This window comes from Pristis pectinata, chromosome 4 (genome assembly GCF_009764475.1).
Source record: "Pristis pectinata isolate sPriPec2 chromosome 4, sPriPec2.1.pri, whole genome shotgun sequence".
Taxonomy (NCBI): Eukaryota; Metazoa; Chordata; class Chondrichthyes; order Rhinopristiformes; family Pristidae; genus Pristis; species Pristis pectinata.
The window spans coordinates 103,228,292-103,252,687 of record NC_067408.1 but is presented as its reverse complement, the minus strand read 5'-3'; the positions used below and the strand labels follow the sequence as shown (position 1 = coordinate 103,252,687).

General features: G+C 39.7%; 1 protein-coding gene and 1 pseudogene across 2 annotated transcripts in view; both read right to left on the bottom strand.

Moving 5' to 3' along the window:
* runx1 (RUNX family transcription factor 1) overlaps positions 1–24,396 on the bottom strand; it is a 181,316-nt gene that overhangs the window by 109,898 nt on the left and 47,022 nt on the right. The window lies entirely within an intron of this gene.
* Positions 6,637–6,737, bottom strand: LOC127570097 (uncharacterized; annotated as a pseudogene).

Here is a 24,396-nt window from a genome sequence, read left to right as displayed (position 1 = left end):
CAACATCACAACATTAAAAAAGGCCACTTAGCCCATGGAGAGTGTAGAATCACTCTCAATGGGCTAAATGACATCCTGGTTGATTTACGCCCTGACTCTATACATCTCTTAACATCTTTAATTATAAATATATTATCAAACCCAAATTTAACATTAATCACCTAATGACCTAATTGCTCTTGTGGATCAGAATTCAAAACTTTAATGCTTTTTGTGCTAAATCTTTCCTAACCACTCTTAAAGGCCTGGGTCTCCCTTCTGGATGATGCTGCCATTTCTCAATCTCATAATTCTACCTTTCAGTTATTCTGTTATTGACACTTTAGCATTTCTTTTTGCATTTCTAATTGCATTAATATATTTGTAACATCCTGTTGTACTTTGCACCTTTCTGTTGTTTTGTGCTCGTCACTGTATTTATTGTTGTATTTATTATTATTTATACTGTTTACTCTGTGAGCTTCACACGAGCAAGGAATTTCATTGCATCCTGTGGTATATGACAGTAACCTAATCTGAATCTGAGTCCAAAAGCCACAGCACACTGTTCTAGGCTCTCCCACCAGTGGAAAGAGTTTTTTTTCTTTATCTACCTTATCTTGAAAATGTCAATCAAATCACTCTTAAACTTCTAAATTCTAGGAAAATACAAGTTTGTATAATCTTTCCTTGTAATGTAACCCTTGACTTCAGACCCCAGTATTCCCTCCAAAGCCAATACATCCTTCCTAAGTGTGCCGGCTAAACTTGCTCACAATATTCCAGCTATAGTCTAACCAGCTCTTTGTATAGTCGTAAAATGCCTTTGTACTCCAGTTCTCTTGATGCAAAGTCAATCACTCCATTGGCCATTTGATTATTTTCTGTACCTGTCCATGACATTTTTATGATTTTTCTACATGGAGCCTTATATCTCACTTGACATCTACACTTTTAGCATTTCACCATTTAGCAGATAATCTGTTTTATCCAATTTAAGTTCAAATCGGTGAAGTCACGTTCGCATTCTCTGAAATCCATTTGCTAGAGTTTTGTGTAATTGCCTAATCTATTAATATCCCATTATAATTGACTGCTTTGATCCAAGCAGAATTTCATGACCCCTGTCTTTGAATATGTAGCTTTCTATACCATCAATTAAGTTGCTTGTAAAAATAGGGGATAGCATGGCCAGGAAGCCAGACCATTAAGGGATGCCACCAGTCAATGGAATATCTCCCAATAATCCTTACTATTCTTCTGCTCAGCTGGTTTCCTAACTAGGTCAGTAATTAGCTAACAGTCTCTCATAAGATAAATTATCAAATATCTTCAGGACACCCATGTGAATAAGATACACAGAATAATACCCTGTCACTACTTGAGGCACCTCTTCATAAAATTCAATCAGATTCCTCATGCATGAGCTACATTTACAAATCCCAGCCAACTTCCATCTATAACAAAGCCATTTAAACGAGATTAATTGGTTTTGCATCTCATTGCTGTTTGTGAATCCTTACACACCGCATTTCAAAGTAATTAATTGTACATGATGCACTTTGAGATGTGATAAAGTGCTTTTTAGTTGCAATTCTTCCTTTAATGGATTTGATGGTCTACTTATAGAGAGATTAATTTGTAATATTAGTACCTTGATCTATTTAATCACATTTGTTGTCTCTGAACAAAAGCCAAATCATTTATAAATATATATGTAAAGTACTAAATTAATTACTTGGTAATCAGTTGCAGATTAATTATTGGTAAAAATATAACAGCATCATTGCTGTTTGTCTCTTTGGCTAGTGAAACCTAATAATCAATCAACCTGTTATAATTCCCAATCCAACAAAATGGGGACATCCATTCCTTTTCCATTCCCCAGTTCCTCTTTCTTCCTTTCATTCCTCAACTTACCTTGTGCAGTGACTCATAGTTAACTGTATTAATTGTCATCTCCATCTCCCTAAGTTTTGGTTCTAAGGCATCAATATTATTTCTACCTTGCACCATGATCATCCATCCTATCTTATCTAAACTTCTTTGTCCTGAAAACATAACATTGTAGCAATAGTCTTTACCTTGTCATGGCTATAATGTGCCTTGTTCCTTGACACACAAAATTATAAAGGTTTGCAGTGAATTAGTTAGAACTCATAAGATGGAAACAGCCCAACCCTATGTCGGTGCTTATGTGCCACGCAAGCCTCATCACATATTTTCTCACAGGATAATTTTGCTATCGTTCTTGTCTGTGCAAAGCATTCTTTGCTATATTGTTTTTGGTTTGGATAACAAGACTCTACAAACAATGTGGCAGATGCCTCCCTGAGTATGTCCTGTCCAATGATGGGACAATGGATGCAGGTGGGAGTGGCTCTGGGAGTCTTCAACATTGACTCCAAACCCCATGAAGTCTTGTGGCATCAGGTCAAATCTAGGTAAGCAAATCTCCTTCTAATTACCATTCTCAGCTGATAAATCAACGCTCTTCCATGTTGACCGACACTTAGAAGAAGTTCTGAAAGTAACAAGGCCACAGAAATTACTCTGGGTGGGGGACTTCTATGTCCATCAATGTGTAGCTTGGTTGCACCAGTACTGATCAAGCTGGCTGAGCCCTAAAGGACACAGCTGCCAGACCAAGCCTGAGGTAGGTGTTGAGTGAACCAACACAGGAGATAAATCTGTTCCAGTGTACCTTTGGTAGCTGCAAAAGAGACCATTGTTCAGTCCTTGTGGAGACAGAGCCTTGTCTTTGCATTGAGACTTTCCATGTTGTTTTGTGGCACTACAATTGTGCTAAACTGGATAGATTCAGAGCAGAATTCTCTATCCCACATGGTTGTGGAGGCTGGATCATTAGAAATATTTAAGCAGGAGGTAGATAAATTTTTGAAAAATCCAGGAATTGAGTGCTATGGGGATCAGGCATAGAAGAGGAGTAGAGGCCAGCATAGATTAGCCACGATCACATGGAATGGTGGGGCTGGATTGAGGGGGCAGGAGGCCTATTCCTGCTCCTTGAGTTCTCACGCTTAGATCTGGCAGCTCGAAATTGGGCATCTATGAGTAACAGTGGATCATCAGGAGCAGTGGAAATGCACAACACAACAATCTGTGATCTGGCCTGGCTTTTCCCTCGCTCTGCCATTACTGTTCAGCCAAGGGATCACTTCCAGTTTGGTGAAGAATCCAGAAGGGAATGCTGCACACAACATCAGACACAATGAAAACTGTGGCATTAACTTGGTGAAACTGCAACACAGGACTACATGTGTGCCACAACAGCATGCAATAGGTGGAGCTCAGCAATTTCATGAGCAACAGGTTAGGCCGAAGCCCAACAATCCTACCTCATCAAGGGGGTGGATAGTTAAACTAATGGGAGGAAGAGACTCCAAGAATATTCCCATCCTCAATAATGGCAGGGCCCAGCATGTGAATGTGGAAACAAGGCTGAAATTTTTGCAACCATCTTAAGCCAGAAGTGCCGAAAAGATGCTTCTTCCTTAGAACCTCACCATCACAGAAGCCAGTCTCCAACTAAGTCAAGTCACTCCACGTGATATTGAGAAATGGCTGAGACCATCAGATGTACAAAGGCTGTAATGCGAGACAATATCTGAGCTGTGGAGTTGAAGATGTGTGCTCCAGATCGAGTTGAGCCTTGAGTCAAATTGTTCCAATTACAACACTGGCCTCTGTCTGACAACAGGAAAACTGGCCAGGTATGTCCTGTTCACAAAAAGCAGGACAAATCCAATCTGGCTATTTACAGCTTAGTCAGTCTACTGTCAATGATCAGCAAAGTGATGGAATCTATCATGAACAGTCCTGTCAAATGATACTTACCGGTAACCTATGCACTACCTGCCCAGTTTGGGTTTCGCCAGGTCTGCTCAGCTCCAGACTTCATTACAGCCCTGGTCCAAACGTGGATCAAAGGGATAAATTCCAGAGGTGTGGAAAGTCTGTCCTTGACATCAAGACAGCATCTGACTTAGCATGGCTTCATGACTTCAAGGAGACGCTGAAGTCAATGGGCATCGAAGAGAAAACACTTTCGTACTTTCCACAAAGGAAGTTGGTCGATTGGTTGTGAAAGTCAATTATCCCAGCCCCAGGACATCACTGCAGCAGTTCCTCAGGACAGTACCCTAGGGCCAACTATTTTCTATTACTTCATCTGTGATCTTCCTTCCATCATGAGGTCAGAATTGGGGATGTTTGTTGACAATCGAACAATGTTTAATTCTATTGTAATTCTGAAGCAAGTGAAGCTCCCTGTGCCCTCAGCAAGACCCAGACAATATTCAAGCATGGGCAGATAAGTGGCAAGACATTTCAATGCCACAAAAGTGCCAGGTAATGACCATCTCCAACAAAAGAGCATCTAACTATTCTTCACATTCAATGGTGTTACCATCACTGAGTCCCAAGGGAAGTCCAGAAAGTCAACAGGCCAACCCTGTAAATACCATGGCTATAAGAATATGTCAAAGACTGAGTATCCTGCATCATATAATTCATTCCCTAATATCCCATGGCCTTCTCATCATCTGCAAGGCAAGTCAGAAATGTACCTTCCATTTGCCTGGATGAATGCAGAGGCAACAACTCCCAAGTGGCTCAACCCCATCCAAGACCTCATTGACCACCCTAAATATTCATTCCCTTCACACTAGCACTCAGTGGTTGCAGTGTGTGCCACATACCAAATACCCTCTGTACTTGCCTCAGAGACCGTTTCCCAAACCTGAGAACTCTGTTCCGAAGAACATGGACAGCAGGTGCATGGGAACACCATCACCAGCAGGTTCCCTTCCAAGTAGCACACTGTCCTGATTTGGAAAGGCATCACTGGTCCTGCGTCACCTCGGGGTCTAAATCCTGCAACTACCTTCCCAGCAGCACTTTATTGGAAGCTTTGCAGTGCTTCAAGAAGATGGCTCATCACCACCATCTCAAGGGCAATAAGGTATGGGTTATAAATGTTAGTGTTATCGGAGACATCCAAGTTCCAAAAAAAAATTAATTAAAAAAAAAACTCCTAAAGAGGAAGCATTAAAAATGCAGCGCTTTTGTATACATTTGGACTTCTATAAATTGGACCTTTCAAATAATTATAAACCTGTTTACTGCCTGTAGTGGTGGCATAGAAACAACTTCTGTGCAAGGTCAGATGACAGGGACACTGTTTATCAGCCAGTTTGAGATCAGTGAGGGATTTCAGGATGCCAACCAATTTCCAGTTGATCAGCCTACGGAAACAACCCATGTTGCTTTGCAAAGGGCAACAATGTGTGGGTGGATGTTGTCAATGGGCCACCACATCCCTGATGTGTGTTGACATAATGGGAGTGAAAAGGAAGTGATTTGGTCTTTTGGAATTCTCCACTTGGATCAGGTGTATGTTTATCTGGATCTGAATTTATTTATATTTTGCTACAAAAATGCTACTTTAGTCTATGAGGGGATAAAAGCATCTTTATTTTGCTTTTAGTTTGGCTCCCCAGCTGAAAAAATACCCTGTGCTTTTGCTTTTTACTTTTTTTAACAAATCCCACAATGAAATAGTGTGTGCGTGAGGGATGCATTAGAGGGGTGATATGGATAAAAAAAGATGCAGACCTTTATAGGTTGTAAACAGTCATGTCTTGAATGGGACGTGCTTTGTTGTTATATTTATTCCTATAAGAATGATGGAAAATTCTGACATTTTCCAAATTGGAATCTCAGTAATGGCTATATCCTTTTATTGAGAGTGCCCTTCTCTGGTGAAGAATTCGGTTAAATGTGGTGTCTATACTTAGTTGACTTATATTGAATGAAAATGATCCCGTGATAGCCATGCTCATGTCCATCTGGGCTTGACCACCATCCATCTGTTAAGTTTTGCTTAATTAGAAAGTGTCATAATCCCAGTGACTTTCATATTATGCTTTTTTCAGAACACACAGGAATTTATGAGATTGGAAAAGATATTATGATGCATCTTGCCAGTCCTATAATCTGGGAAACCTCATACAGGCAACCCCTGCGCTATGGCTGTTCGGGTTACATAAATTCAACCTTATGGAATTCACTACCCAAAAATTTAAGATATGGAATAAAATTCGCTCTCATGGAATTTATGTGAAAAAAGTAAAAAACACTATTTTTTCTGCTTGTGTTTCTTGATGCGTGAGCAGATGATGTGGTTTCTTGTTATGGAAAATCATGATATGCCCCTTTTTATAGGAACGCAACTGCCCTGTAATACAGGGGTTACCTGTAAACTGAAAACCTTCTCATGTGCCTCCATCAGGTCTTTTTTGCTATGGAGTACAGCACAGAAATAGGCCCTTCGGTCCACCATGTCTATGCTGACCATGGGCAAAAGTTTCCTACAAACTACCCTATCTATGCCTCTCATAATTTTGTGTAACTTATCTTCCGATCAGATCCACTGTCAGTCTGTAGTCTGATTATCATCTGTGACCAGCTTGAACTTGCCTCAGATGCTAGAGTTAATCATAGGAAAAGGGAGGTCATGCTCACTGACAACTTGCCTGATACTTCATCTCCTTCACCATCAGTGTGCTGGGAATATGATTCAGTGTGGCCAGAAATGGGTGCAGCTTTTGTTGAGGGAAATTTGTCAACATGCAGTGTGTTTTTGAGTGCTTCATGAATTTATGTGCCAGTCTTGTGCAGGGGCCATGTTAATTTTCTATGTATCATTCCAATTTTAGTATACAGTATGTGCTGCTGAATGTGAATATACCTTTAAGAACTGACTGCATCATACAATCTTACTTTTGAAGTATTGTTGTAATTGACTATTCTTAATAAAGGATGTTATTAATAAAACATCTTAATAAAGGATGTTTTGTTGGTAGCTCTACTTCTGTTATCTGCCTTAATAAACTGCAATACCAAGGGGCTACAGACACTATGATTTGTCACTTCACAATTCTAGCATTAGGGGAAAGATCAGGATACCATGATGATACTAAGATTTGACTGTCTTCTTTCCGACTTTTGAAAAATTTGGATGCTTGGTACTATTTGCTTCAGTGCTATCTGATTGAAAATGGACTTTTCTTCAAATGAAATGTGATAATGATCACTTCTGAGTCATTTTGTTTTGTTCTGGAAATTTGACGGCTGGTTTTCTTGTACAAGTTGCATTTGTGTGTCTGATGTGGTTTCTGCATCAGACACATCATTTTTTAAATTTATTCTTTTGTGGGATGTGGATATCAGTATTAGTTGATGGAGCAAGTGCAAGAGGCCAGATAACCTACTCCTGTTTCTATTTCTTCCCTTCACCCTCTCAACAACAATAAACACTAGCCTTGCCAGTCATACCTGGATCCCCAAAAATGAATTTAAAAACTTAGGATAATGATTTACTATTTATGCTATCATTGTATTGTTACCCAAGGTATTGTCCTTTCTAACTCTTGATGCCCTAACCCCATCTCAGCCGCTTTTTTTACTGTTGATATATGTGTAGAATATTTTACTATTTTGTCCTGTTCTTGATAATTTAACTTCATAATTCCCTTTTGCATTTCTAATTCTGACTTCTCTCTTAATCCCATCATATACTTTCTTTTCATGAACTCCTCCACTGTCTATGTACTTGATGCAGGCTTCGTTCATCACCCTCAATTGCTCCCTTATGTCCTTATTTATCCAGGGTGGCTCATGAGTATTTACTTTGTTTTTTCTTTCAGAGGAATATATTTTTTTCTGCTCTCTGTTCTACATCATTTTACATGTTTTCCATTGTTCTACGAGGTTGTTGCCCATTTTATCTTTCCAAGTTCCATTCTTGGCCCTTCAAAATCAGCTTTATTTCCAAATCATTAACCTTGATTTTCATCGAATCCTACTCTGTAGCCATCTTAAAGTTCATTATATTTTCAGTTAGGAGGAGAAACTGGATAGACTGGGTTTGTTTTCCTTGGAGCAGTGGACACTGAGTGGGAACCTGATAGAGGTGTACAAAGTTATAAGAGCTATAGATAGAGCAGATAGTAAGAAACTTTTCACCAGAGAAGAGGTGACTAAGGCCAGAGAGCATGGGTTAGGGTGAGGAGTAAGAGATTTAGATGGGTTCTGATGAAGAATTTCTTTCACCCAGAGGATGGCAGGAATCTGGAACACACTGCCTGGGAAGATGATGGAAGCAGATGCTCCCACAACATTTAAGAAGTATCTTGATTCAAGATGAGCACTTGAATCACCAAGGCAATGGACCAAGTTGCTGGTAAATGGGATTAGCAGATAGGTATTTAATGATCAACATGTACACGTTGGGCTGACAGACCTGTTTTGTGCTGTATGACCCTATATCATGATCACAATTGCCTAGATATTAACTACTTTTACTGCTCTTACCTACTCCACTTCATTCCCTATTATTAGATCCAGGAATAAGTCCTCTCTCCACAAGAAATATAGGTTAATTCTTTAAGCTTTCTGGAGAAAGAGTCATTTATGAAAACCTAACATGTCAGCTTAATTTTAAATCAGGGAAGAAATATTTGACATACTTGTGATTGGGTTGAATTTTAAGGTGTGGCAAAATATTAAGAACTATATTTTTTCAGTATTATTCAAGAAGCAACATTTAAAAACGACAGAAGTTTTACCTCTAATATATTCTCAGCATGAATTCCACCCCATTTTTACACTAATCTAGCTTATTTTAAATGGTTTTTCAACTGTTGAAACAATACATATATGGATTTAATGGGAATTCATCAGTTGGTGAGCTAGAAATAGTCCACATGGAAAGTTCAACCTAAAAATGCTAACAAAAATAAATAAATCTCACTTCCCTCTCCCCTCCCTGCTCACCTGACCAACATTTTTTAATAGTTCTCTTATAAAGGTGAAGGATGAGTGCTGCAAAAGGGGATACAAGGGAAGGAATGTGCTTCACTCTCACTTGTTCCTGATGGGGAGAATTGAGTAATACCTGGGAGCATCTACTCACTATTCAAGAAATTGGATTCTCCTCCAGTGTCCCAACATGCTGCCGACAAGAGACCAGTTGGAAATTTTTTTGTTCCCCTATGTTGATTGATTAGGATCATCTATTTGGATAATTTTCAAGCTGGTGGCTTTGACTAATGCAGGATTAATTTTGTTACAGCATAGAAGGAGACACTTCAAGCCATTGAATTTATGTCAGCTCCTAATACAGTCCCATTCTCTGGCTACCTCCCCACTGCCCTACAATTTTTCCTTCTTTTCCTGCACTTCACTAGTTGGTAAAGGGGAAGAAAAATTACCCTGGAATAATTTAAAATGGGGTTTGATGCACAACGCAGTAAAGCAAGGTATTTTTTTTTAAATTATGAGAGTTTGGGTAATGTTGATATTCAAAGGGATTCAGTTGTCCATCTACACATGTCACAGAAAGCCAATGTGCAGGTGCAACAAACTAAAGCTTTTGTATGCAGGGAAGATTTTCCCCTGGCTAAGGAGTCTAGAACCAGAGGAACGCAGTCTCAGAATAAATGGTAGACCGCTGAGGCGAGGAGAAATTTCTTCACATGGTGGGTAGTCAACCTTTGCAATTCTGTGGAAGCTCAGTCACTGAGTTCATTCAAAAATAAGAGATTGATAGACCTGCATATTATAGGGATAGAGGCATGAGTGCAGGAAAATAGAATCGAGTTAGATGATTAGCTTTGTCTCGATGAATGGTGGAACAGGCTTGAAGGCCAAATCGTCCATTTCTGATCCTATTTCATATGTTCTTTGTGGATAGGAATATTCAGATGGGTCAAATAATTTCCTCAAATACATCTTTCCTGTTAACCTATGTTCCTTATATATGTTCTATATAGTAATATGTTTGCAATAGGTTTATTGAATTATCATTAATTAGCTTATTAATTTTATATACATTTGATTCTCCATTTCTATTGTTGGTAAACTAATAAACAAAAGTATAATTTTGAAATATTAAACTTTTTTTATATATTCATTCAGGTGATGTGAGCTTTGCAGGCTGAGCCAGCATTTAATTGCCCATCCCTTATTGCTCTTGAGAAGGTGATGGTGAGCTGCATTCATGAACTACTGCAGTCCTTGAGGTGTGGGTATGCTCACAATGCTGTTAGGGAGAGAGTTCCGTGATACTGACCCAGCGACAGTGAAGGAACGGTGATATATTTCCATGTCAGGATGGTGTGTGGCTTGGAGGGTGGTGGTAGAGGTCGTGGGTTTGGAAGATGCTTCTAGCTGGTAGACGTTGTGGGTTTGGAAGGTGCTGTTTAAGGAGTCTTGGTGAGTTGCTGCAGTGCATCTGTACATGGTACGAACTGCTGCTACTGTGCATCAGTGATGGAGTGAGTGAATGGTTGTGGATGGGTTGTCTATCAATCAGGCTGCTATGTCCTGTATGGTATTAAGCTTGTTGAAGCTGACCTTGTCCAGGTGAGTGGAGAGTATTCCGTCGCACTCCTGACTTGAGCCTTGCAGATGGTGTTCAGGCTTTGGGGAATTAGGAAGTGAGTGACTCACCACAGGATTCCCAGCCTCTGACCTGCTGTTGTAGCCACATTGCGTATATGGCTTGTCCAGTTCAGTTTCTGGTCAATGTTAACTCCCAGGATATGGACAGTGGGGGATTCAGTGATGGTAATGCCATTGAATGTCAGGGTTTGATCACTGGATTCTCTCTTGTTGGATATAGTCATTGTTTTTTACTTTTGTGGTGCAAATGTTACTTGCCACCTATCAGCCCTGACCTGGACATCGTCAAGGTCTTGCTGCATTTGCTTGTGGATCGCTTCATTATCTGAGGAGTCTGGATTGGTGCTGAACATTACGCAATCATCAGCAAACATTCTACTTCTGACCTTACTGATTACGTGACAACATCATTTCCAATGTACACAACTTGGCCAACACTAAAGAAAATTGCTTGCAGATATAAACAAAATAAAATGTGGTATATTGAGCAATTTACCTCATAAGATAGCTGGTGTTGTTTCAATAACTTCAAAGCCAGAATATCTGATTGGAGTAAAGAAAGTTTTAGCCTTACATCCAGTTTCACATCCAGCCTACTTCAATACTTGGATTTCAACACAACAAATGCAAAAAATCTGCTTTCACAAGAGTATGTTGCAGCAAAAGGCATCATATACGTTCCTGCTTTATCTACAGCATTATTTGTTATCTCTCTTCATTTTCCACCCCTATGCACATACTGAGAATTGATATTGAGATATAATCAATTCTTTTCCTGTTCTTTAGTTTTAAGCCAGGCTAGTTTGTTTCTTGATAGTTTCTCGGCTGCAATTTTATTGCATTAACTTTATTTCTTTGCTCAAAATATTGAAAAGACACAACCCCACTGCACTTTTTCCAGCAAGTTTTGCCTTTTGCTCCTGCTTCCAGCATTTGTATCTATTATTTTCCTGTTCTATCAGGCATCAGTCCTAGGCTTCTTGATGTGGTGGGCAAAAGAATGCTGCCTGATTGAGTATCCCTAGACAAAGGAAACTGAGGCCAACGGGAATGAGCAACTCAGGCCGTTGTGTTTGGCTCCAGGTCTCAGTGAACACTGTCCCCATCTATTAATTGGCAGGCATCCTAACTGGAGAAATTAAAATACTGATTTTATTGAAAGGTACTTCCTGCATAAAAATAAACAGCCTGTCAACTTTCATTGAGCAAACTAAGATACACAACTTGATGCAAATTGGACTAGCTTAGATGGTGTCTTGGTCTGCATGGATCAGTTGGGCCGAAAGGCCTGTTTCCATGCTGAATGATTCCATGTGTTGGGAATCTGTTATTCTATCTGCACCCCTCAGCAGGCATAATACCAAAGAATTCACCATAAAAGTGCAAAACAACATTCCTTGTTGCTTCAGAGCGAATAATAGAAAAGTGGTAAGCGATCACAATGATGCCCACCAATGTTGTGAATTCATTTTAGACTTTGTCATACCCAGTAATGTCCCAGTCACCTCCTCAAACAAGAGCAATTGAAGCAATATGTGCCACATAGTTTTACTGATTTCCAAATACAGCAGGTGGAGGGATGAGGAAACAATTAAAGTTTAGCAATTAAAAAGTCAGAGTTAGCCTATTCCAGAGATTCCATGCATGGATTTAAGAGATACTGTGAGCTTTACGTTGGCAGGGAATTCAGTGTTGTACCATTGAGCTAGTAGCTATATTAATAGAGATCTGGACTCATTGTCAACTAACCAATAACCAAGGTTGTTGACAGCAGAAAGTGGGCTTTCAGCACCACTGCTAGTTCATTATTGTTATCCCTTTCCCCCTTAAACTTGCTGCGGGTCTTAACCCCCTCTACAATACAGCATGGTATAACATAAGTTCACTGAAATTATTCAAGCACATTGGAAATTGTGTAAGTTCTCAGTGCAATTTCTTATTCTACCACTTTGCTTTTGCAATATTTTGAGACCTATCACTGTCAGCCAAGTTCTCCTGCCAAATATTTTTTTTCCACAAATCCCTTGAGATGGACCATCAGGGGTCTGTGGACCGTTCCTTAGGGACCATGGTATTATGTTGCAGCCTTTTTATTGACATTGTCTGTCTAAAATATTTCAAACATGGGAAGTCTTTATCCAACTTGAACCCATTCACTTGTGTGCATAATGTGCTCAAAAAAACAGCAATGAAATGGAGAGAAAATTATCAATGAATGAGTAACATCTCAATCATATAGAGCCCAGAATACAAGTGTGCCATGAAGGCCATGCCTCAAAATCATTGCACCATTAAGAGCTTCTAGTCATGCCTTGCCACTGAAAGCTTCAGTCACCACACAAGGACTCAAGCACTACTGAATCTAACATGCACATCCCTCCATTCCCTGCTCATTCAGGAATCAGCCTTGTGAACCACAGATGCACTTCGTCAATCACAGGTGTATCCTTTCTTAAATAGGGAGACAAAGATGTGCATAATATTCCTGGTGTATTTCTACCAGGGCAGTAAGCTATCTTTAGTCTTGAACTCAAATCCTCTTGCAGCAAAGGTTAACATATCAATCACTTTCCTAACATGCAGATATGGCAAGCAGTTAACTTTCAGTGATTTGCATACAAGGACACTCAGATCTCCCATACCTTTCAATCTTACCATTTAAGAAGTATTTTGCTTTTCTATTTTTCCACATTATATGCCATCTGCCATATCCCTACCAGTTCATTTCATCTGTCTATATCCCTCTGAAACATTTCTGCATCCTTCTCACAATTTGAACCCTGACCTTGCTTTGGAACATCGGTATCACACATGATTCCTTCATCCAGGTCATTGGTAGAGATTGTAAACAATTGGCAATCTCTGCGGCACCAGCTAGTTATAACCTCCTGAAGCAAAAATAATCTGTTTGTTCTGATCTCCAGCATCCACAACCATCTTCCTTTGCACATTATACAACTCCAACTGTTGGAGAAATTTCCTCCTGATGCCTGTTAACTTCATTTTTACTAAGGATCCTTGATGCCACTCTTGGTCAGATATTGCCTGGATTTCAAGTACTGTCACCTTCACAGCTAGAATTAACCTGTTTGGTCTATGTTCCATCAGGAAGATAGACCAAGTGGATGTGACATTTGATGATGAGATGAGTAATGAGATTTTTATTTAAAACATAAAAAGCATGTATAAGAAATAAATCAATTAAACTCAAAAAGGATAAATCCCCTGATCCAGATGGATTGCTTCCATGCATTTTAAAGAATTTTTAGGGAAGAAATTACAGAGGAATGGTGATGTATATTTAATGATTCACTAGAAATGTTGTCGTGCCAGAGGACTGATAGATATCTAACATAGCACTCATATGTAAGTGCTCAAGGGATTACAGAGTATTCAACTTAGCAGTGGTGGTGGGAAATATAAAGGAAAGTATAGAAGAATTAGAAAGAAAAATTTTACTAGTGTATAGTCGGCATGGATTTCACAAAGGAAAATTTTGCTTCACCAAACATTGAATTTTTTGAAGAGGTAATAGAGAGAGCTGACAACAGTAATACAGTAGATGTATGATTAGCAGGATGGATTGCCATTTGGCTTTAAGAAGAAAGCAGAGGGTCAGAGCAAAGAGCAGCTATTCACAGTGAAAGGAGATGGAAATTGAAAAAGGAGGTTAGTGATACAAAACTATATAAACCTTGGTTAGACCACACTCAGAGTATTGGGTAGAATTCTCGTCACCATATTATGAAAACAACATAGAGGTAGGGGAGGACATCTAGAGACAATCTGCAAGGATATTACCAGAAATGTGAGGAAATACATATCAGAAAAGATGATCACAATGGGTCTCTTTTCCTTTAAAATTTTCATAGAGCCATAGTGAAAGGTTTTAACATACTGGGTATGGAGAGAATATTTCCATTTCTGGAGAAAAAGCATAACTAGAAACCATCAATATAAGGTAGTGACTGAGAAATCCAATAGGGAGTTTGTTCTTTACCCGAAGAGTGGTGAGTATGTGGGGCTCAATACCACAGGGAATAAATGAAGTGAATAATATATCATTGCATTTAAGAGGAGGCTAGGTTAGCATATGAGGGAGAGGGGAAAAGATGGTTATGCTGATAGACTTAGGCAAGAAAAAAAAAGAGGAGAAAGCTTTTGGAATATAAATGCTAGTATGAACTGGTTGAGCAAAATTGTTCTTTACCTGCATCATGTAGTCTTACTAATATTATCATAATGTAATACATATCTATGGAAGAGTTATTATTGCTTTCAGTTATGTATACATAAGGTAGAAGCAAATGTTAAGCTCAAAGGAGTGAATTCTGGGCTGTGGTATTAATGAGAAACAACTGGCCTGCAAAGGTGAAGTGCAGGTTAGAGTGGGTGGTTTCAGACTTTTTAGTGATCACTTTGTGAATTATTTCTGCCACTATTTGCATTCTAGCAGCTGTGCTTGCTGTTACTTCCTTACTGCTGAAGCTCAGGACAGCTGCAGTCGGGACCCAGACAAAACACCATGCTCATGTCTGTTACCACCTTCCATCCTGCAGGTGAGCCATTTGGTTAACTATGCACTTCTCCACAGTCTCACCACTGAGGAAGTACCTATTGGCAACCATGCTGAGTTAATCCATTAAATCACATTAAAGTGAAAAGGTCACTTTGAACTTATCTTCATTAGTTGCATACTCAGCAGTGGTTGTAGGCTGTCTGTATTGGTGCTGATCTAATTTTCGGTATCCTTTCCCACACCTATACACACATACCCTATATATGGCTTTACACAGGAATTAAAGGTATTGTTGCACTGGACTGTATAATGTTAAAGTGCTGGCCATTTAGACTGTAAACCAGAGGATAGTCTGCATTCATTTTTGGAACAATGATATTTTACATTCTGGAAACAAGAGATCTGCAGATCTTTACATCTGTCTAACATATGAAAATTAAAGAAAAACAGTGGAGTTCACGCAAGCTAACATGGAGATATGAAGGAGACAGACCAAAGACAATAATGAGAACAAAAGCCTGTCATTTGCAATATGCAGCAAGCAAGGAGTCTATGAGGCCTGGAAATCCAGAAACCTGGATTAACCATCCAGTGGTGTGAGTTCAAATACAATCACTACAACTGAGGAATTAAGGACAGAAAAATTAAATAATCTGGCGTTTTAGAAAAAGCCAGGCTTAGTAATGGTGACTATAAAATTACTGGACTGTTCTAAAAACTGATCTGGTTCAATAATGACCTTAGGGGAAGGAAATCCTATATGTGACTCCAGACCCACAATAGTGTGGTTGAGTCTTAATTGCCTTCTGAAATGGTGCAGTTATATCAAAACCACTATTTGAAAAACAACGAGAATGAAACCAGACGGACCACCCAGCACCAGATTCAATTGCAGCAAGGGTACTCCCAGCTCGCATATTCTTCCTCACATATGTCGAGGAGCTGGTGCCTAAATTTGGGGACTTGTCCTACAGATTTGACCATCCTTCCTCAGCTGATGAATTAACAGACCTCTACACTGAACAACACTTGAAAGAAGTAGTAAGGCTTCAAATGTCCCCTGGGTGGGGTCTTCAATGCTCATAAGTGACACAATAGCATCACCGTTGATTGAGCTGGCTGAATTCAAAATTCTGGAGTTTCCTACTCAACAGCAGAGTGCTATCAACAGAATGATTAGTGCTTTTGGAAGGTAGCTCACCACCAGGTTCTCAAAGGCAATTAAAAATGTGTAATGACAATTGTCCTCATCAGCAAGGCCTGCATCTCACAAGCAATATCAAAAATTACAAGAATCAAACTAAAAAATTGCAAAATGAGTCTTTATTTTAGCACAATTGGGTTGAAATGATTTTAGCTGCTTCACTTTTTTTTTAAATTAAGTAGCTTTGTTCATGGTGAAGCGACCAAGTTAATGTGAATTTAACCCTTGACAGAATTTGTGGTTGTTGTAAGATTTTATTCAACATCGGAAGCTCAAACAAGCTTCTGTTTCCAAACTTTGGCAATGCCTCTTTAAATCGTGTTATCCACCAAAATCCCTTAGGTTCCAGAATGGTTCCTTCAGACTGGAAGGCAGTAAATGTGAACCCACTACTTAAAAGAGGAAGGAGAGGGAAAATGACCAGCTAGCCTGTTATCAGTAGTGGGGAAAATGGTTGAATATTATTAGGGAAGTGGTGCAGGAGACTTAGAAAATAAAATACAATTGGGCAGAGTCAAGATGGCTTTATGAAAGGGAATTCATGTTTGACAAACTTAATTTTTTTGAGGATGTCACTGGCAGAGTAGACAAGGATAAACCAGAGAATGTTGTGTAGTTAGACTTTTGAAAGGCCTTCCATAGGGTGCCACACAAGAGGTTATTAAACAAAATTACAGCACATGGGGTGGGGTTAATATATTGGTGTGGATTAAGTGTTAGATAATAGAGAGAAACTTGAGGGTAGAAATATATGGGTCATTTTAAGGTGGAAGGCTGTTGGGTGTTACAGGGATTGTGCATCAGCTGTTCAGAGTCTTGAATAATGATTTGATGAAGTGTCCAGCTGTGATATTTCTGACTTTGTTGATACAAAGCTGGGTGTCAGTGTGAGGAGGATGCAAGCATGCTAGATAGGCTAAGTGAATGTTCAAGGATATGGCAGGTATCACTCTGTAGAAAAAAAGAACAGCAGAGAAGTTTTTAAATGGTGTGACACCGAAAGTTGTTGGTGTTCAATGGGATCTGGGTTTCCTTGAACACAAATCTTTGATAGTTAATATGCAAGTACAGCAAACAATTAAGAAAGAAAATATTCTCTGTTTATTTCAGGAGTATTTTAATACAAGAGTAAATACATTTTACTGCAATTCTATAGAACCCTGGTGAGAGTTCACCTGGAATTGTGTACGCATCTGGTTTCCCCACTGAAGGAACGATATACTTCCGATAGAGAGAGTGCAACTAAAGTTCATGAGGTTAGCCTATGAACTGTGCAGAGAAACTAAGCAGATGAGCGCTTAGAAGAATAAGAGGTGATCTTATTGAAAGATGCAATATTCTCATAGGGTTTGACAAGGTAAGTACAGGATATTTCTCTTGGCAGGAGTGCCTAGAACCAGGAGTCACAACCTTGAAATAAAGACCTGGCCATTCAGGACAGGAATTTCCTCACCCTGGGAACAGTGAATCTTTGGAATTTTCTGCCCAAGGGGTAGAGCAAGGCTCAGTTGCTGAATACATTCCAGACAGAGATCAAGTGATCTTTAAATGGGGGAATCACGGGATATGGCATTTGTACAGGAATACGGCACTTAGGCTAAAGATCAGCCATGGCCTTATTGAACTGAGAAGTGCACAATTCCATTTCCAACACTCATCTCCTTCGGGTACGATGAATGAACCAGAAACAGCTGCGTGTTCTCTGTATTCTTAGGACAGGGAATCAAGGTTCATTGCATTAACTATCTTTGATGGGTTTCTTTGTACAGAACACATGAAGATTGGGTTAATATCCAAGTGATAATTTAAACTGCCCCTATTTCACAATCGGTTCTACCAAACTTCAGGCTCTGACCCCACAAAGATGACAAATAACAAGACCTAACCCTTCATCCATATTACTGAACCAAGGTAATCCTGTCTCTCTGGAAACAAATCCCTGTGGTCCCAACCATTGTTGCCAAATTCTGACCTATTCCCAGACTGCACCAAAACCCCACTCTGACCCTATCACATTACTCAACACCAAAAGGCTGAAGTCCATTGTGAATCAGTGGTCCTGATGCATTGGATGTTACAACATTCCACCCCTGCTGTTATAAAACACAAACTCACCCTCAACAATGGCACTGGAAATCTGTATAACCTGGAGGTGCTGCTGAAATATTTGATACATGCAAACCTCTTTGTATACTTTAAAAGAAAAAATATTAGAAAAGCAAAGAAAGCCAACCATTTGGAATATAAAGAGAAATTCATCCATCATTTGAAATACAATAGCTGGCAGTTTATCAAAGGAAAATCCTCTGCAAGAATCAGGAACTTAAATTTGACTGCTTTTGGGCAGGACCCATTAAACAAACATATCACACACATAGATGTACATCCTTAATGTTGTTAATGATAAATGGGGAGTACCCAATTGCCCTGCTGACTTCACCTTATCCCTTGCATTCAGTCGTTTTATTGCTCATGTCCTAAGGAATAAAGTTTCCACAGGTAAACTGTTCCCAATAACTTGTTAATGTTAAAATATAGCAATACAGTAACTGTAAGCCTTCCTGTTACTCTTTATGCCTCGCTGCCTTGGCGAAGCAGCCAGCATAATCAAAGACCCCACCCACCTGGGTCATTCTCCCTTCTCTCCTCTTCCATCAGGTAGAAGATACAGGAGCCTGAGGGCACGTACCACCAGGCTCAAGGACAGCTTCTACCCCACTGTGATAAGACTATTGAACAGTTCCCTTATATGATGAGATGGACTCTGACCTCACAATCTACCTTGTTGTGACTTTTTACCTTATTGTCTACCTGCACTGCACTTTCTCTGTAGCTGTGACACTGTACTCTGTACTGTTATTGTTTTTACCTGTACTACCTCAATGCACTCTGTACTAACTCAGTGTAACTGCACTGTGTAATGAATTGACCTGTACGATCCGTATGCAAGACAAGTCTTTCACTGTACCTCGGTACAAGTGACAAAAATAAACCAATACCAATGCAATTTAAGGATTTCAGTCAAGTCCTAACCACTAAACAGATGTTAAGGACGAATACCAGTGAGGATATTCCAGATTTCTTTGGCCTTCTCGATCCCATTAAGGTCCATTCAGGCAAACTATAAGATGCAAGAAACATTCTCCATTGTACCAGCAAGAAATAAAGATGTGCATGCAGATGGTATGGGGTGAGTAAAGAGGAGGAAAGAAGGCAGTGAGTGAGGTGGGGTGAGAAGGAGAGAGTGAGAGGAGAAAGAGAGGCAGATGTACAGAGAGAGGAGGAGATGCAGAGAAAGCTTCACATCTCTCAGGTACAGGGTCTGGATCTGATACACAGAGTCAACTTCCTTGATTGAAAGTCAGGGCTCAGTTTGTTTTGATGCCTTTCCTCCTGCCACCAGCGTGGCTCAGCACAAGGCTTGGGGCAGTTCCTCTAAGACTGATGGAAACTACTTGGTCTCTGGGTCTGCAGCTCCAACTGGATACAAATCAATTATGTACATTCATTCATGGAATGAAGGTATTGCTGACAACATCGATATTTATTATCCATACTTAACTGCCCTGAACTAGAGTGTCAACCAGGAGTTACAGTCAGAAGTTACATACAGTCCAGACTGAGTAAGGGCAGCAGATTTTCTTGATCTGATTTGGCATTGATTCACACTCCCCACGTCGCCACATTTACTCCAGTTCATCTCAGACTGGTTCAACCACCAACACACAGAGCAAACAGAGATCAAAATTGGTCAAATCTGGACTGGACCAAGCTACACAGACTCCACACTCTTCTCCATGTGGGTTCTCTCATCGCTAACAAACAATTTCTCTTGTCTGATCTTCACAGTTATTTGATCGTGAGCCTCGCAGTCACTGGTGGTCCAAACAAAAGTCTGGATGTGCAGGAGGCTAGCATTGAAGGAATGCCAAGGTTTGAGGGTTGTGAGACCAGAGGACATTACAGAGAGAGGAAGGGGCAACATCTTAGATAAATTTAAACACAATGAAAATTTTAAATTGCATCATCAGTGGCTACAAAGGCAAAGCAATTTTCCTTGGGCCATTCATATATATTACCTTTCTATTGCACTTCGTCAGGGCAATTCAAACAGCAATTAACTTGCAGATATTTTTAATTGCACAAGCTTGATTAATTTTTTTAAATTATTCAACAGTTCGAATTTTGTTCAAAAAAGTCTGCTCTTAAACATGACTGGAAACTTCAGCAGACAAGAGAACAGTTATTGCTCAAACAGTTCAGGGGCAGGGACCATGAAACTAAGCGTTTGACTTTAACATTGGGAAACTAAGCTTCACTTACCAGCTGGGGGCAGATGTTTTGCTTTCTCGATCTTTCTACTGGTGGCTCAGTTTGTGACCTAAGCATTGCCAGATGGATGAATATTTTAATCCACTGGTTACTGCCTGAAAGTAAACTAAACAGCAGGTTAATGGATTTAATGCTGGAAAAATAGAGCATGCATAGAGTGTTTGAAGAAAATATAAAGTTGACTGCATATTTGTAGATCGTTAATTATTAGAAGAACATTGTTTCTCAGTAAGCATCCCTAAAATACAACACATTCCATTAGTTGTTGGGTATGATACAGCATTGCCTTTGCCCCAGGTATTGAAAGGAAAACTATACCAGAAATCCAATAACAGTGTCTGTAAAAACCAAGACAGACTCATGTGCCAAAAAGCTCTGTTAGGAAATTAAGGGTCAATAGTTCTGATGTGCTCTCTGAACACTGTCTGGTCTAATCATCGGATACAGTAAGAATCTGTAGAATTTTTCTAACTACCTCTCTGTCACTAAAGATTTCAGTTTCACAATTAGCCTTTCCAAACTGCTTCCATACAAATTAATAGGCAGGAAATCATCCTTTTAAGGCAACCCATTAACCTTCCAATTTATGTTACAGTTGTTCATTATGAGCTAGGCAAAGTGAGATCATCTACTTTCAATAAACACGCCAGAGTTTTTGTTACAGAAACTTGCCCCAGGGTGCCACATATTAGTTAATGGCAGATTTAGTTGCCCCAACACCTACCCCTTCATTCAATGCGTCAGAGACTGTCCCTAGTGGATAGCTGAGTCCATTCAGACCAGCATGGTTCTCATTATGATCCCTGCTCTCATAGTCATAGGGTTTGACAGCACAGAAATGGGCCTTTGGCCCACAATGCTCATGCCGATCTTTTTACTCATCTTCTAATCCCTGTGCTGTGTTCATTAGTTTCAGTCTGTATGGTGGTAATAAGGGAGCTGTAATTGGCCTCAGCAATCTGAAGAGCAAAATTTGCCAGGGTCATTGTTACTGAGTGCTCTCCAACAACTTCAGCTGGAAGCACGCAAGGGCATCTGCTTGAATGTACCTTGATTGGGAAGAATGCCAGCTGTAATGTTTGTGTTATAATGGGGGTGAAATAGTCATTGGCCAGGATTACACACAACTGATAGCCCTGCCTCAGGATAGGATGGGAAGAAAACCTTCTGGCCTCAGGCAGGATTCAAGTGCAGATGAAAATTGGTTGTGTAGCACAAGGATGAGAGGTGGTTTGCTTTAACTTTGGATCATTATCTTCAAAAGAAATGAAAGTTGGGAGACATGCAAAACAGATGACCGAATCAGAACTGCCTGCTCTACACAATCAGACAAGATCAAAATGACATACTCTGATGATCCTGCTCCATACTTGATTTGGTGTTTTTGCCAGCAGTAAAGTCTTGGCAGAAAGCAACAAGAAACAATCATCCAGAAGCAAATCACACAAGTGGAGAGAAGTACTTTTTCACATTTGCTGAACGAACTGCATTGCTGTTCAAACTTTTATTTCAGTCAATGTCACAAACATAATATTCCCTGCTATGTGTCAGGGAAATTGTAGAAATATCTGCATGAGCCACAGTCATTATTTCTTAGAGCTGAAAAATGGCTTGGGCAAGATCGGCTGTACCCACGTCAGAGTGAAAGCCATCAGGGTAAGGGAGATGAAAGGACAATGTTCAGTAATAAATTACATGCCAAAGGGACTGCTTCTGGGAACTTTTTACTAGTTGTAGCAATTACTTGAATGAATGCACCAAGGGTATGGTTGCTAAATTTGCTGAAGACGCAAAGACAGGTATGGCAAATGAAATATAATATCGGAAAATGTGAAACTATACATTGTGGCTGGAAAAATAAAAGAGATTATCTGAATGTTGAAAGATTGTGAAGCTTTGAGGGTCAGGAGGTCCAGGTGTCCTGGATTCCCAAAAGACAAGTGTTCAGGTGCAGAAAGTAATTAGGTATTGGTATTGGTTTATATTGTCGCTTGTACCGAGGTACAGTGAAAAGCGTGTCTTACAAACCGATCGTACATTATACAGTGCAGTTATGTTGAGTCAGTACAGAGTGCATTGATGTAGTACAGGTAAAATCAATAACAGTACAGAGTAAAGTGTCACAGCTACAGAGAAAGTGCAGTGCAATAAGGTGCGAGGTCACAACAAGGTAGATCGTCAGGTCATCGTCCATCTCATTGCATAAGGGAACTGTTCAATAGTCTTATCACAGTGGGGTAGAAGCTGTCCTTAAGTCTAGTGGTACGTGCCTTCAGGCTCCTGTATCTTCTACCCGATGGAAGAGGAGAGAAGAGAGAATGTCCCGGGTGGGTGGGGTCTTTGATTATGCTGGCTGGACCCCATGTGCCTTAATCTTCTGGATCAGCCTACCATGAAGGACCTTGTAGAATGCTTGACTAAAATCCATCTAAACAACAGCCACTGCTCTACCCATATCAAACTTCTTTGTCACTTACTCAAATAACTTAAACAAGTTTGTAAGACATCACCTCCCCTACACAAAGCCATGCTGACTATCCCTAATAAGTCTATTCTTTTCCAGATGCAAGTAGATCCTATCCCTAAGAATCTTCTCCAGTAATTTCCCAACCACTGATGTAAGGCTCACCAGCCTATAATTTGCTGTTTTTTCCCTCTTGTCCTTCTTAAAGAGAGGAACAACTTTGGCTATTATCCTGTCTTCTGGAACCTCACCTGTGGCTAAAGAAGATACAAAGATCTCTGTAAAGGCCTCAGCAACCAGCTCTCTCAGTAATCTAGGATAGATCCCATCAGGCCCTGGGAACCAGGTTCCTTGGAATTCCCTTCCTCAAAGGGCAGCAGAAGCGGAATCTTTGAATATATTTTAAGGCAGAGGTAGATAGTGATTTGATAACAAAGGGATGAAAAGTTATCACGGGTAGATGGGAACATGGACTTGAGGTTACTATCAGAATAACCATGATCTAATTAAATGGTGATGCATGCCTCTGGGGCCTGAATGACCCATTCCAGCAACTAAATATGTTCTTATAAACTAATTCTATGACTCAATCAGCTCATTCTATATGTAATCTCTTTGTGTTTTTAAAGGCTCCAATAAAACACCCCAATAAACTCCAAATATTTCTCAGTATTCTGGTTGTGATAATTCACTGGATGCTAATTCCATCATTGATGTCAGTCTAACCCAATTACCAGCTGAGAAACACAAATGACTGAAATGAACAAATGTTAATTGACAGATATATCCAGATGGTTACTTTGATGTCTACTGCTGTGACATACTGGGACCTTAATAAAGCTTCCTTCAAAATATATATTCAACCAAAAGGAAGCGGAAACTAACTTTGACCTATACAACAATGTGGCATGGCATTTTCCTTAACCCTTTACAAAATAAGATAACCTTGCACATGGCTTGCAGCCAGTTCTAGCATCTTTATACAAGCAAAACAATATTTTATACATGTGGTATGCTGATTTGTGGATGGAGAATGGGCCCACTTTGCTGATATTAGTATTTAACATCTATGTGTAATACCATAAATCTTGTAGGTATTATCTGATAAAACATTAGATCTTTGTATGTACCTTTGCACACTACAACAACATGGTAAACACATGCCTATCCTAACTGACAAAAAACATTGGGGGTGGGGGGGGGGTGTGTTGGTGGGAGGCAAACTGCTGAGATTGAGAAAGAGAGAAAGGAGAGAGACTGGGAGAAAGGGATTAGGAGTTCATACTTGTTCCCTCAAATGCTAGACTAAACAACTCAGATATTTGAAACATTTGGCTGAGCACCAAATTATATTTTAGTGTACAAGTTAGTACATTTAAATCTGTTTGACCACACTACCTAGACCATCTT